General features: G+C 46.5%; 1 long non-coding RNA gene across 2 annotated transcripts; it reads left to right on the top strand.

Moving 5' to 3' along the window:
• Positions 1–544: 544 nt before the first annotated feature.
• On the top strand, positions 545–2,382 carry LOC125984573 (uncharacterized). 2 transcript variants are annotated; one of them, XR_007487000.2, is made up of 4 exons: positions 545–923; positions 988–1,184; positions 1,265–1,292; positions 1,625–2,382. It is a non-coding gene; the product is annotated as an uncharacterized lncRNA (long non-coding RNA). The 2 variants fall into 2 exon arrangements; XR_011085642.1 differs by lacking the exon at positions 1,625–2,382 and having other exon boundaries at positions 1,265–1,373.
• The last annotated feature ends 12,926 nt before the right edge of the window (positions 2,383–15,308 follow it).

Genomic DNA, 15,308 nt, shown 5'->3' with positions numbered 1-15,308 from the left:
TAACTTTATTACATGAGGGGATGCGCCGTTATGCAACAACGGGGAGATTATGCTTCTCTTTGGGTAATCTTGATTTTATAACACTTATAGTAGTTTTTAAATAATGTGTATACATATATCCGCCTAAATATTATCCAATATATCTACTGCAATTTCACATGAGATTGCTGGTTTGAAATTTACTATTATTGTTAATTATTATTATTATTATAAACATTAAAACCTGTTAAAACTTGTCTGGTGTTTTATTCCTCTTTATTTTTTTGGGCATTAAAACAAAAATCTGACATTTGGTTTATATGACAATCTGTATATGTGTTTTACGTTGTGTAATATGTGTTGGTGTCCCCCAAAATAAAGACCAAGTAGTCAAATACATATTCTTGACACGTATAAAAAATGCATAAAGTTCTTAGGTACATCTGAAAATGGTGGTGTACCTAATGGAGTGTCCGTGTGACGTCACGGACCAACCAGCCAATCAGAACCACTCGACCCAAGGCTGCTCGGAAACAATAGATTTGGTCATATTGATAGGGTATCCATCCAAACATGTTCAGTGTTCAAAGTTTCAACGGATAGTCCGAAGCAACCCTTTCCGCAGTAGTCACCATGACAGGCGACCACCTGGTGGCGTCAGTGTGCCGAGCGCCGTTAGACGATCAGGAGAAGAAGATTTGAATTGACGGATGTGACGTCAGGGCTTTAGGTAAATTGAAGACAGGTGTGCTCAAGGGGAGTTATCATATGCAGGTGCCACCGAGCGCGTGGCGGCGGACGGTTTCTCAGGTAAGCTAGCATGCTAGCAAATGTTTGTCGTCTCCTGCCGTTTTCAACGACGGACGCCGTGTTTGTTGCACGATTTTCGCGCTCAAGGGGAGTTCTCAAATGCAGGTGCCACCGAGCACGTGGCATTTTCTCAGGTAAGAGAGCAAATGTTTGTCGTTTCTTGCCGTCTCTCACGATGGACGCCATGTTTGTTTGTAGGAGGATTTTCACACGGCGACTGTAGGCGTCGAAGTTAACTGGAGACCGCAAGGAGAGTTTTCAAATAGACCCCAAAATGTGTGGTTTGTTGCCTTTTCTCACAAGCCTTTTTTTAAAAATTTTATTTTGTTTGTCGCAGGATTGTCATACTCTGGTGACTCGGCAACGTTACGTCCACCGCGACGGTGGGCCTGGAGGTAAATTGTAGGCCGCAGGCAATTTAGCCCGTGAGCAAACGTTTGCAGTTTCTTACGATGCCATTTCTTATTTCTTGCAGGATTTTCGCTGTCTAGGGAGTGCTTAAGGTTTGGGCACGGCACGCCACAATCGACTTTGTGTCGCGTCGTTGCGCGTTTTGGTGGTATTTTAAATGTCTTTCGCGTTTTTTTTTTTTTTTTTTTAATGCTGGCCAGCATTTGTTCGTTTGTTTGTAGAAGGTTCGTAAATGACGCCGCCGATAAGCGATATAGGAAATGTAAGTTTGACTCTAGTCAACTAAACCATTTTTTGATTATTTTATATTAAAAGGGGGGTGGGCGGTCACCAAAAGCAGCTAGTCGCTGTGATCAAGTAAGCAAGTGACCGACGACAACTTGGGCTGCTCTTTGAGTTTCTAACATTTATTATGTTTCTGCAGATGGCGACCGGGACGTGACACAATCTGATCAGAGGCGGACTGCCTGCTGTGGCATCGATCTGAAGTCGCCGAGTTCTGAGGGAGAGTTCTGGAGGCGCCGACCTGTGTGAAATGTTTTTTTTAAATTTCTTTTTATTAAATTACACCGGCGGTGTCCCAATGTCTGCTTGAGGGCTGCATACTGAAACAAATTCAGAATTCTTTGACACAAATTCATGAAACCAATCACGAAATGTTGGTATTGATATTTTGTGCTACAAAGCAATGTTGCGTTTATTCGTGTGGTGTGTTGCTCAAGTTGCCCCGAGGCTTCCATTTGGACACCAATGGTGACGTGTGTAGGGCTGCACGTGTATTGGAAAACTGCCATATGGTGGTCTAGGTTATTGACATGCACTTTAAGACAGCAAAGATTTTTTTTTCCATGTCTCAAATGAAACATGTTTTCTTGCCTAACTCTTTGTAATGAGTTAAGACGATAAGTCACTGATGTAAGTTAAAGTTAACTAATCTGATCTCATTGCGATCAAATAGTTAACCTCCATCCAAGAATTTTGCACAACTTGCCTCAATGCAGTGGTCTGGCCCAGTACTGCCATATCATTGAGTTTCCAAAACGTTGTGCAGCCCTCATTGTGTGCCAAACGCGCAGCGACGGCAATCGACCGCGCAGCGACGGCAAGCGCAAGCGACGGCAAGCGCAAGCGACGGCAAGCGCAAGCGACGCCGCAGCGAGACTTTTGTGCTTGTCTTGCAAGGTGGAAGAGACCATGTATGAAGCGAAGAACCGGTGGATGGAGGCCACCAGGCCCGTGGTTGGTGAGCGGGGTGCAAAGAAAGGAATCACCCAAAGAAAACAGTCGCCAAGTGTTGAAGAGGAGCCTGATGCATGACTGGCCAAGGCTGGCCAGAGGTGGTGACATGGCAATCCAATATGGAAGGGTAGTGTCCACACTTGTTGGTTTTAATTTGATTTTCTTATTTGTCTGCCGTTCAGGGTTGCCGGGGCGGCGGATGGGACGAGCGCCAGCCTGCACCCAGAGGGACTGGGCTGCACCCGCAAGACCAGGGAGGACGCAGGTAATGAGTACGTTGACAGAAGTGAACCGCATGCAACTGAGTACCGTTTGTCTTTTTGCACTTGTGCGAGGCGGAAGACGAGTCCAACACCGGCCGGAGCAGACCCGGACCTTGGACCGTGACGAGCGGCCCACACGAGACTGATGGGTGCAGATGCAGCCAGCGTTTCGGGGGAGTATGACTTTGTTTTTTCTTTTGTGCTTTCCCTACCCCTGTCTGTTTGAATAGGGTAACTAGTAGCACGCACGGGCATTTGGGTTGCTGTAACCCTCTAGATACGAATCGGCAAAGTAGACACCCCCTCCCTCCCTTCCTCCCCCCCCCTCTCTCTCTCTCTCTCTCTCTCTCTATCTCTCTCGCTCTCGCTCTCGCTCTCTCTCCAACGCGCTCGGCCGTACCTCTCCTCTTCTGATCTCCCCTCCCTCCCTCCCTCTCTCGCTCTCTTTCTCCAATGCGCCCGACAATACCTGCATGGCCTGGTGCACTCAGGGTGGAACGTGGCTATACCTTGCCCTTTGTGGAATATCAGGGTATGTCTGCCAGACTGGGTCCCAGTGTTGTCGACGGTGTCGAGGACAAGGAGATTCTCCATGACGCTCTCCGTGACGTCACGTTTTCCTCTTTTTTTTCCTCTCGGGGCCAAGCCAGCTCTACTCGGGGGGAACTGGCCGGTTGCGCTTAAGTGCGCATCAAAGCCTCTTCTCATCTCCCCTCGCTCTCTCCCTCTCTCCCTCCCTCGCTCTCTTTCTTCAATGCACCCGGCAGTACCTGCATGGCCTGGTGCATTCAGGGTGGAACGTGGCTATACCTTGCCCTTTGTGGAATACCAGGGTATAATGTCTGCCAGACTGGGTCCCAGTGTCGTCGACGGTGTCGAGGACGAGGAGATTCTCCGTGACGCCCTCCGTGACGTCACGTTTTCCTTTTTTTTTTTTTTCTTTCCCCTCTCGGGGCCAAGCCAGCCCTCCTCAGGGGGAACTGGCCGGTTGTGCTTTAGTGCGCACAAAGCCTCATCTCCTCTCGCTCCCTCGCTCCCTCGCTCCCTCGCTCCCTCGCTCCCTCGCTCCCTCCCTCCCTCCCTCCCTCCCTTTTTGTAAGGGGTTAAACATTTCATAACCCGGATCGCTCCAATGCAGGAGGGCTGTATGAGACATGCCCGTGCGTGCTGCTAGTTACCTGATTCAAACTTACCTTAGTCAAGGTTGGGGGGGGGATGCTAGTGGAAATTTTCCTCTTGCCAAAACCACCACGATATGTCTGCCTTTCAGGATTGCCGAGGTAGCGGATGGGACGAGTGCCTGCACAGAGACGGACCGGAGCCCAAGACCGGAGAGTAATAATAAACTTTATTTGTATAGCACCTTTCATACAAGAAATGCAGCTCAAAGCGCTTTACAACAAAGAAGGAAGGCGGATGAGGATGAGTCCAAACGTCAAATACTGGCCGGGAGGGGAACCCAACCATCGGCCGACGCGAGGCGGACGGGTGCAGATGCGGCGAGGGCAAAGCGCCCAGCCAGCATTTAAGGAAAGTATGACTTTGTTTTTCCTTTTATGCTTTCTTTCCCTCCCTCCCTCCCTCCCTCTTTTTCACTGGGTGTGCACACTGGCCGTCTGCATGAGGCCTCTTTCTTTCTCAGCGCTGCATCATTTTGCAATGTTGTTTTATTGTTTTTTTTTTAAATACATGAAGTGAACTGTTTGTACTGTAATTGTGTGTGCGTGTACCTCTGAACCTGAATTAAACTGTGAACTGAATTCAAGTGGTCCATTTTAAACATTGGCATGGGCAGTCTATCGTGCATACAAACTGGAATCATTTGAGACACTCAATGACAAGACATTTGTAAAGTTAGTCTCAAACCAAATTGTCTTGTTAAATATGCAGTGTCAGGCTTTTTATTTTTTTTAACTACACAAAGAAAAGCTCCATGCATTCTAAATTGTTGACAAAAGACAAGTAGCCAGACACCCATAGATGCAAACGACAAGCGTACAAACGGTGTCTGTTGCGATCAATAAGTCATCTTTGGCAACCCTGCTTTAAAATGGCCACCGAAATCAGAATCTTGCAGAATGTTGGTACATTTTTCTGTGCGAGTAAAAGCTGGTATTTTAATCTAGTCAGAGCCATTTTTTGGTTTGTTTTGAATCGTCATGCATCATGTGGGCGTTCTGGTGAATAAAATCAACAGTGTGTTTTCTTCCTGTTGGTGGTCTTGTAAATAAAGTCAACTTTAGTGTCAGTCATCATTCGCGATGAGCTTTAATTGAAGCTGCATCTCTTGAATGTGAAACTTCTTGCATGTTTTGTTGCAGGGCTTGACGTCTCCATTGGCTGTCTGACTACAAAGAAGGCTGTTTCTGTACAATCCAGGTTGTTGCTGAGGTCAATTGAATTTATAAACATAGCATGTAACTTTTAGGACCTTGGCTTTCAATTCAAAGCACAGTTGCTTAACTACACGGCCAGCCTCGGTACATGTACTGGGTGGTACCACCCAGTTCAGAGTAAAGTAAAGGCCAGAGTGGTCGTCTTAATACCAGCATCCTCATGAAATTGACCATATCAGACATGCTAGATGAATTCCAAGTGCTACCACCGGGTGGCAGCATATTTGCCTCAAGCTGTCTGGTGCTGGGTCAATGCGATGCATCTTTCGTTGTTTTGCCCAAAGCAACCTAATACACAATATTTGCCTCAACCTGTCTGACGCTCCATTGAACTGTATGCAAATAAATTTTAACTTGAAACAACTACATTACAAATGATAGGTGCCCTAATTAGACAGCTGGGTCAATGTGACCCGTCTTTTGCGGTTTGTTTTGCCCAAAGCAACCTAACAAATACACATAGGTACTGCCGCTATCTCGCCAATGTGCATGTCTCTAAAATGTACAAAGCAATCAAATTCATTTGCATAATAAACTTCCACACCACATGCTAAAAAATATTCATGTGATGCAGAAAGTCGTCTTCTGTAGCTTGCTATCAGAACCCGAGGCTGGGGGTTGCCCGTCCATGTGCCTAATCACTCGGCCATTGATACATCAGCAATGCTTCTTTCTAGTTCTCCTCATGTCCTCAGCACTGCAAACCTTTGTGCAGTGCTTTACTTCACACCATATGAAGTAAATGATGGAATGTTTTTTTTTTTACACCTCTAATGTGTATCAAGCATACCAGATCGTGTTTTAGAACAGCCTAGAATATTAAATTACAAAAAGTAAAAAAAAAAAACTTGTAAAGTCCTAAAAAGTTATTAATTCACTTATTAATTGCTGCAAGTGGGAAGTACAGGTAAATGTCTGCCTATTCATAGCCATCGCAATGTAGCGAATATCGCAGCGCGGCGTATGCAGTAGGGGGCGCAGGCGGCATGGGTCGCAGGCGGCATGGGGCGCAGGGAGCGCAGGCGGCATGGGGGGCAGGGAGGGAGCGCAGGCGGCATGGGGGGCAGGGAGCGCAGGCGGCATGGGGGGCAGGGAGCGCAGGCGGCGCAGGCAGTATGGGGCGCAGGCAGTATGGGGCGCAAGCAGTATGGGGCGCAAGCAGCAAAGGTGGGGGGGGGGCGATCCCAGGGCTGGGAACATTCCCCGCCCCGCTTTTGTAAGTGTCTGAATACATGCATATAGATTGCATGTCTACGCATTTATTTATGTGTAAACACCTAGCGTGGCCCCGCCCGCAAGTGGGCGGAGCGATGCAGCTGGGTCCGCCCCCATCAAAATGGCCCCGCCCCCTGCCCAAGCCCCGCCCCTGCCCTACAAGATGACGGTAGGGCAGGGGGCGGGGCGAAGCTGCATCGCTCCGCCCACTTGCGCAACCGGCCACTTCCCCCTGAGTAGAGCTGGCTCGGCCCCGAGAGGGAAAAAAAGAGGAAAACGTGACGTCACGGAGAGCGTCACGGAGAATCTCCTTGTCCTCGACACCGTCGAAGACACTGGGACCCAGTCTGGCAGACATTATCCCCTGGTTATTCCACAAAGGGCAAGGTATAGCCACGTTCCACCCTGAGTGCACCAGGCCTCAGGTACTGCCGGGCGCGTTGGAGAAAGAGAGGGAGAGAGAGAGGGAGAGAGGGAGGGGAGATGAGAAGAGGAGAGGTACTGCCGGGCGCGTTGGAGAAAGAGAGCGAGAGAGGGGGGGGGGAAGGAAGGGAGGCAGGGGGTGTCTACAAAATCATACTCCCCAGAAACGCTGGCTGCATCTGCACCCATCAGTCTCATGTGGGCCGCTCGTCACGGTCCAAGGTCCGGGTCTACTCCGGCCGGTGTTGGACTCGTCTTCCGCCTCGCACAAGTGCAAAAAGACAATCGGCACTCAGTTGCATGCAGTTCACTTCTATCAACGTACTCATTACCTGCCCCCTCCCTGGTCTTGCAGGTGCAGCCCAGTCCCTCTGGGTGCAGGCTGGCGCTCGTCCCATCCGCCGCCCCGGCAACCCTGAACGGCAGACAAATAAGAAAATCAAATTAAAACCAACAAGTGTGGACACTACCCTTGCATATTGGATTGCCATGTCACCACCTCTGGCCAGCCTTGGCCAGTCATGCATCAGGCTCCTCTTCAACACTTGGCGACTGCTTTCTTTGGGTCATTCCTTTCTTTGCACCCCGCTCTCCAACCACGGGCCTGGTGGCCTCCATCCACCGCCTCTTCGTTTCGTACATGGTCTCTTCCATCTTGCAAGACAAGCACAAAAGTCTCGCCTGCGCCCGCCGTCGCTTGCGCCCGCCGTCGCCTGCGCCCGCCGTCGCCTGCGCCCGCCGTCGCCTGCGCCCGCCATCGCCTGCCTGCGCCTGCCTGCAGTGGCCGTCGCCTGCTGTCGCCTGCCGTCTCCTGCCGTCGCCTGCCGTCGCCTGCCGTCGCCTGCCGTCGCCTGCGCCCGCCATCGCCTGCGCCCGCCGTCGCCTGCGCCCGCCGTCGCCTGCGCCCGCCTTCGCCTGCGCACGCCGTCGCCTGCGCACGCCGTCGCCTGCGCACGCCGTCGCCTGCCCACGCCATCGCCTGCCTGCTACTGCCTGCGCCCGCCTGCCTGCGCCCGCCTGCGCCCGCCTGCCTGCGCCCGCCTGCCTGCACCTGCGCCTATTTGAGACATGGAAAAAAAAAATCTTTGCTGTCTTAAAGTGCATGTCAATAACCTAGATGGCAGTTTTCCAATACACGTGCAGCCCTACACACGTCACCATTGGTGTCCAAATGGAAGCCTCGGGGCAACTTGAGCAACACACCACACGAATGAACGCAACACTGCTTGTAGCACAAAATATCAACGGCAACATTTCGTGATTTATTTCATGAATTTGTGTCAAAGAATTCTGAATTTGTTTCAGTGTGCAGCCCTCAAGCAGACATTTGGACACCGCCGGTGTAATTTAATTAAAAAAAAATTAAAAAACCATTTCACACATTGAAGCTGCGCAGGTCGACGCCTCCAGGGAAGCGGGTCTCCCTCAGAACTCGGCGACTTCAGATCGATGCCACAGCAGTCAGTCCGCCTCTGATCAGATTGTGTCACGTCCCGGTCGCCATCTGCAGAAACAGAAACAAATGTTAGAAACTCAAAGAGCAGCCCAAGTTGTCGTCGGTCACTTGCTTACTTGATCACAGTGACTAGCTGCTTTTGGTGACCGTCGCCGGGTCGGATTGAGCCTGATTTAGGACTACTCTTCCTCAGTGTCCTTGACATCACTGAAAGGGCTCCTCAAGAGCCTCCTGCTTGGTTTGTATATGTTGGAATAATTTTAAGTGAAGCTTTGGCCTGCCAGACCTGGAGGCCTCGCCTTTACGAGTTTATCTTTTCCTTTTATCTCTTTGTTCCTTTTATGTGATAGGGATGTCTTTTGATCCCTGTCAGCCATTTGTACCTTTCCTGTCCTTATGTTGTCTGTGTGTTTTGGTTCCCGTAAGATGCCTTCACTAACAATGAGCAGGGCTTATTTGCATAGGTGAAATGTTCTTTGTTTGATTCACAGGAACTTCATTCCTTCTATTTAGATATAGGTTTGGTTCATAGATTGTAGTTTATCAGACCTGTTTTTCTTTGTTAAGGGATACATACAGTTAGAAGTAGTTGCATTAAAGTTATCCCATATTTACTCAATGTTTGTTTAAGGAACTGCATACCGGTTACTTCACGTTTGCTTAATGTGTGTTGAAATGTTTAGGACAAGTTACTTATTACTATTGTGTGTTAATTACCAAGTAGATAAAGTTAGCAAAGGTCTAGTTGCATTTGTTCCACAGCAAAGCGGCAATCAACGTGCGTCAGGACATTTGTTGACCTCAAGGACAGGTCAGCCAACTGTGAAGGAAGACAGCTGCGGACGGCCTCTGCGGGGGGTCAAGAGCCAACAGCGAAGTGCTAATTCACACCACACTACATTCTTTTGCTAATCAGCGTTGCTACAGACACAATCCCCCCTCCCTTTAGTGTAGCAACGCCTCTGTAACCAGGGCAACCATAACATTAAAAAGAGGGGCACGTGGAGTAAAGACTCAGAACTGATGGAGGTTGTAACTGAGATTGCTTGCTCTATCGTTCTCCTCGCGAGTAAACCTGTTCTGGTTGTCTTCTCCTCTTCATTCCAGCGAGTGATTTAATGTCTAATCGTATTTAGACCCAACATTTAATTGGTCCTTCGAGCCGGATGCCAACACACCTGAGGATTCCAGCGGACGGCAGCAGAGATCCAGAAAGACTGCGCGCGGCAGGACCTTCCTAGGTGGGGTCCTAAATCCTTTTCAAAGGCTGGCTGTCTGCTCGTCAGCTGGGATCTAAGGGTTGAAGGCAGTCCGAGGTGCAGAGGTGAAGAGAACCAGAGGGTGAGTTTGTTTTTTTATATAAAAGGAATGAGCGGCCGAGGGCTCGGTGCCCTATAAAAGTCCTAGGACAGAACGGAAAGGTTCGTTCTAAAGGTACCAAAACGGAAAGGTCCGTTTAAATAAAAGTTACACAACGCCAGTGTAACAAACCGGTTAAAGGACAGAGGTGTCCGACGGAGAGGCCCGTCAAAAGTAAAAGGTCAGCGGAAGACCACGTGATGCCGAAAATTCCGTAATACTGAGTGATTGAGAGTGTGAATGGGAGTACGTATCACTAGATACAGTATTCCATATTAAAGCAGTGGGGAGCACATAACGTGGTTCTGTGGACGCAATAGGCAAGGATTCTCCACCAGAACGCTGGTAGAAGTGAGAATCACCACAGGATCTTTTCGTTATCCCACTGGAAACACCCGACTTTAGAAACCCCTATGGTTTTACAGTTGGGACCAAATTGATTAAAATGGGGAACGGGAAGAGTAAAAATAATATCCGAGATAATCTTAAATGTAAAGATTGGAAAATAATTGAAAGGCAGGATCCCGACCAACTTAAAAAACTCGATAAATGGGTTAAGAAATATAAATTTGAGGGACAACTAAAAACAACCAAATTGATAGAACTTAGAGGCACCATGAAAGAGGAAACAAAGAGAGACCCTAGAAAGATGAAAAAAGAAGGAGATGAGGATGTGGTGTTTTGGCTCAAAGTAGCAGCAGAGAGAGAGAGGGGAGAAAAAGAGAGAGTGGAAAAGGCACTGTATTGTAGGAAGGAAGATGATGAGACTGGGCCTAATGGTAGGCAGGCAAGAGATAATCAAAATTTACAGAGAGCTAGAGAAGAAGGGGGAGGTGTAGAGGAAGTAGAGAAGCGCGTAGGGAAAGCACATGCTACAACTTCAAAATATAAGGTCATAGAGAAGTTGTATCCACAAATACCCGACACTGGTGCACAAGAGGGGTCAAACCCCCCTTATGGGTTAACAGACAGAGCCACCAGACAGAAAAACCCAATAGAAATGGATTGGTCAAAGGAAATGAGAGCAAATTATACAGAAATAGGGAGAACAAAGCAAAATGATAATGAAACCTTTGATGAATATCGAGTGCGCATGACAAAAGTGTTTAAAACACACAGTGGGCTGGTGGAAGATATTGCGCCTCAAGGTGCTTATCAACAGCAATTAAAAAATGCCATCCACGCAGGGTCCAGGCCAGCAATACAAGGCTGGGTGATCAAACATTATATAGGCATGAACACCGGAACTTTGGAGGAATACATAAATCACGCCCTCCATGCAGAAAAAGTCAAAGAAAAACAGAAACAAGTGAAAGCGACAAAAGACATTTTTTTGGTAGATGAGAACAGTGAACCTTTCTACCAAGATACAGGCAGAGGGTGGAAAGGTCAGAGGGGGCGAGGAGCCACTAATAGAGGAGGCTCCAAGGGCCACGGGAGAGGATTTGTACCTTATAGTGAACGTGAATGCTGGAGTTGCGGAGAAAAAGGTCACATGGCACGTGACTGCACATATAAACAAAAACAATAATGACTAGTACAAGATCAAAATAAATCAGATTCTCATGTAATAAAGTGGGGACCTAGCAGCCAAAATTAAAGAGAAATTAGCTTAAATATACAGGAGATATTTGTGTTAAAAGGATAAAGTAAGATAAAGAAACACTGAAGTTAAAATGTGCAAAATAAATGGAACTGAATTACAAATAGCTCCTGAAACTAAAATGGAGAATAAATCTGACATGTAAGATGAGCAAAAAGGGTGTTCTTAGTACGCTCTATGTGGTCTTATATGTTGTGCGTCAACCTTTTGTGCTGGTGTTTGTGTGTGCGTGTGCGCAGAGGATCCTCATGAATGTTGTGTATATGTGTGAGCGTGTGAGTGAGATGTGTGTCCTATGTGTGTTCAGGAGGCTGTTGAGCAATAATAGGGTAATTGAGAAGTAGATGATGGTGTGCTTAAGTTGGTTGGAGAACCTAAGATGAGCAGTGTGTGGCAGTAGAGAAAATAAGACGTGTGTGGCAGAAAGTGACGAGAACGGTGGCTTGATAGGAAGCGTGCCTGCGCTCGCGCGTAGTCGCGGGTCGGGGCTGTGCGCGTAGGCCTGTGCTATGCTCGTGTGGGCGGTGGGCCGGCATCATGATTGTTGCAGGAAATGGCCAGCCTGTGACCAATCAACATTGATGCCGCGTCCCCCCCTCGCACGGGGGGTGCTGTGGCTGTGAGCGAGGCAGGGAAAGTGTGAGTTTCTCAGAGAATGTTTGAAGCATGGTGATGCTTAAGGAAGATGTGACAGCATTAGCATGAAGGATAAAAGGCACTGATGATAAAAAAAAAAGGTATAACCAAAACGTCAAAATAGAGGATGACGTTTGCGCAGCGTTGTTTGTTGGTATTGTTTGTGATCTGTGTCTCTGCTGTTTTTGTGTTGTTTGTGTGCTGTCAGTGTTATGTGTTAAAAGGATGAAATTGGCTAATATACGTAGGTGCACAAAATAATTTATTAGACTGTAGTCTATCTGATTTGCACCGCAAAACAAAATCAATTTTGAAAAAATAGAAAGTAAAGAAAAGCAAGCAATTTGTTTATGAGCAGAAACTGGTCCACACTGCATTAATGCCTAGCCTTGATGAAACAAAATTTGAGAGACGGAAAGAACTTGCTTTCTGGAATTGGATGAAGAAAAATTATGTAATAACGACATTTCAAAGCTAAATTTAAAATTTGAGAATAAGAGAGCGGCCACTAGAGAGCTAATTAAAGTTAAGAAACAACAATAATTAACTATTATATTAATTCACTGGCAGTTATTTTGTTGATTTTTTCCCGATTGGTGGATTGGTTTGTCACTTTAAGAAAGAAAAACTTCCGATGCAAATGGGCAGCAATATTAACTGCCCGTACAAATGAACCGATACATATGGGCAGCAATATTGAGCCATGAAGTTGTCACGTGATGTTGACTTGACACATGGCTCAACAGGGGGGATGGAAGGGCAGTTCAGTCGGCTTTATACGACATATGGATTTGATTCATATACAAAACATTTATAAAAAAAAAAAATATTGTAAAGCTTGTTTACCATGTGCTAAACTCAATCCACAGGGTTATAATGCCTGATCATAATAGATGCATTCTCAAAATGGATTGAATTGGCTTCAAAGTAAACACTGAATGCCTTAACAGTGGCAAAAATGTTATGTAACGAAATAATACTTTGGCAACAACAGCTGTAGAAGTTAAAGAATGAAATTAATATCTCTAAAATGAATGTTTGATAATTGGTTTCAGGTAATTACCTATAAGAGTAACTGGTAAAAGAAACGATTGATTGCTGATGGCAAAACAAGCTGCAAACCAGAGAGAAAAAGAAAAAAAAAAAAAAAAAAAAAAAAGAAAAGAACAAATTGAATATGTCATGTGTATGCGTTTGCGACCGATTCTTTATGTTGTACCATTACCATTGACCAAAGATTGTGTGAAATCTGTCACGTCTACTGATTGTGAAATGTGCAACAGAGCGTTCTATATAATATCCGTTGAGGAAAAGAAAAGAAACCACTGCTTCTAGAGAATGTAGTCAAGCAGCTCAGTGGCCCAGTAGTAGAGTGTCCGCCCTGAGACTGGAAGGTTGTGGGTTCAAACCCCGGCCGGGTCATACCAAAGACTATAAAAATGGGACCCATTGCCTCCCTGCTTGGCACTCAGCATTAAGGGTTGGAATTGGGGGGTTAGATCACCAAATGATTCCCGAGCGCGGCACCGCTGCTGCTCACTGCTCCCCTCTCCCCCAGGGGATGGATCAAAATCACATGGGGATGGGTTAAATGCAGAGGACAAATTTCACCACACCCAGATGTGTGTGTGACGATGATCATTGGGACTTTAAAATTGTATATGTATCGACACGCCAAGATCTGGGGAAAAGCTGGTAAAAACCAAAATGTCTTTAAATTTGTGAGGCGACGATGATCTGACTTTAATTGATGCAATTAGAGTCCCCAGAGGAGATCCTGATTAATAAGAATTAATTGACCAAATTGCAGCAAGATGGGAGTCTTCCATTTGTTGGTGGTGTACGATAAACAAAAACGTAGACAGGATGAATTACATCCATTACAACGTGCAAAAATTGGGCAATTGGACACAAGCGGGGCTTGAGGCAGTGCATGAACAGCTAGCCACGACTTCCCTAATGGCCTTCCAGAATCGCCCAGAATCGCATTGCTCTTGATATGTTGTTGTCTGAGAAAGGAGGGGTCTGTGCAATGTTCGGAGAACAGTGCTGTACCTTTATCCCCAACAACACCGCCCCTGATGGGAGCCTGACAAAGGCCATTGAAGGCCTGCGATCCCTCAACACGAGGATGAAAGAGCACTCTGGCGTGGACACATCAATGTGGGACAACTGGATGCATGCCTTTGGGAAGTATAAAGCACTTGTGTCCTCAATTATAATATTAGTTGCAGTATTTACTGCTATACTCACCTTGTGTGGATGTTGTTGTATTCCATGTCTGCGTGCTCTGTTTAACCGTCTCATCACTACAGCAATATCGCCCATGGAAGACAAGATGGCCCGGGTATGCCTAATGTCTGAACGCCAACATGTTGATGATAACGATGAAGATGAAATTTTTGCACTTGAGTTTACAGACTTTTTTCCAGATCTGGGTGTTTCCGAATGATGATGATGCACCAATTAACCTTTTGGGTGTAAACATATTTGTGCTCATACCTGTGATCCGACAACTGAAAATCGAGTGAAGTGGGTGTTTTTGGTGATGTAAAATTTGAGCAAATATGTGATAAACAGGGGGAAATGTTGGAATAATTTTAAGTGAAGCTTTGGCCTGCCAGACCTGGAGGCCTCGCCTTTACGAGTTTATCTTTTCCTTTTATCTCTTTGTTCCTTTTATGTGATAGGGATGTCTTTTGATCCCTGTCAGCCATTTGTACCTTTCCTGTCCTTATGTTGTCTGTGTGTTTTGGTTCCCGTAAGATGCCTTCACTAACAATGAGCAGGGCTTATTTGCATAGGTGAAATGTTCTTTGTTTGATTCACAGGAACTTCATTCCTTCTATTTAGATATAGGTTTGGTTCATAGATTGTAGTTTATCAGACCTGTTTTTCTTTGTTAAGGGATACATACAGTTAGAAGTAGTTGCATTAAAGTTATCCCATATTTACTCAATGTTTGTTTAAGGAACTGCATACCGGTTACTTCACGTTTGCTTAATGTGTGTTGAAATGTTTAGGACAAGTTACTTATTACTATTGTGTGTTAATTACCAAGTAGATAAAGTTAGCAAAGGTCTAGTTGCATTTGTTCCACAGCAAAGCGGCAATCAACGTGCGTCAGGACATTTGTTGACCTCAAGGACAGGTCAGCCAACTGTGAAGGAAGACAGCTGCGGACGGCCTCTGCGGGGGGTCAAGAGCCAACAGCGAAGTGCTAATTCACACCACACTACATTCTTTTGCTAATCAGCGTTGCTACAGACACAATCCCCCCTCCCTTTAGTGTAGCAACGCCTCTGTAACCAGGGCAACCATAACATTAAAAAGAGGGGCACGTGGAGTAAAGACTCAGAACTGATGGAGGTTGTAACTGAGATTGCTTGCTCTATCGTTCTCCTCGCGAGTAAACCTGTTCTGGTTGTCTTCTCCTCTTCATTCCAGCGAGTGATTTAATGTCTAATCGTATTTAGACCCAACAGTATAAAAGGATGCTTGCTGGGCGGCCTTTTTTA

Source organism: Syngnathus scovelli, chromosome 17, assembly GCF_024217435.2.
Source record: "Syngnathus scovelli strain Florida chromosome 17, RoL_Ssco_1.2, whole genome shotgun sequence".
Lineage (NCBI taxonomy): Eukaryota > Metazoa > Chordata > Actinopteri > Syngnathiformes > Syngnathidae > Syngnathus > Syngnathus scovelli.
Note: the sequence above shows the minus strand (reverse complement) of the source record. Positions and strands in the feature narration are given on the sequence as shown.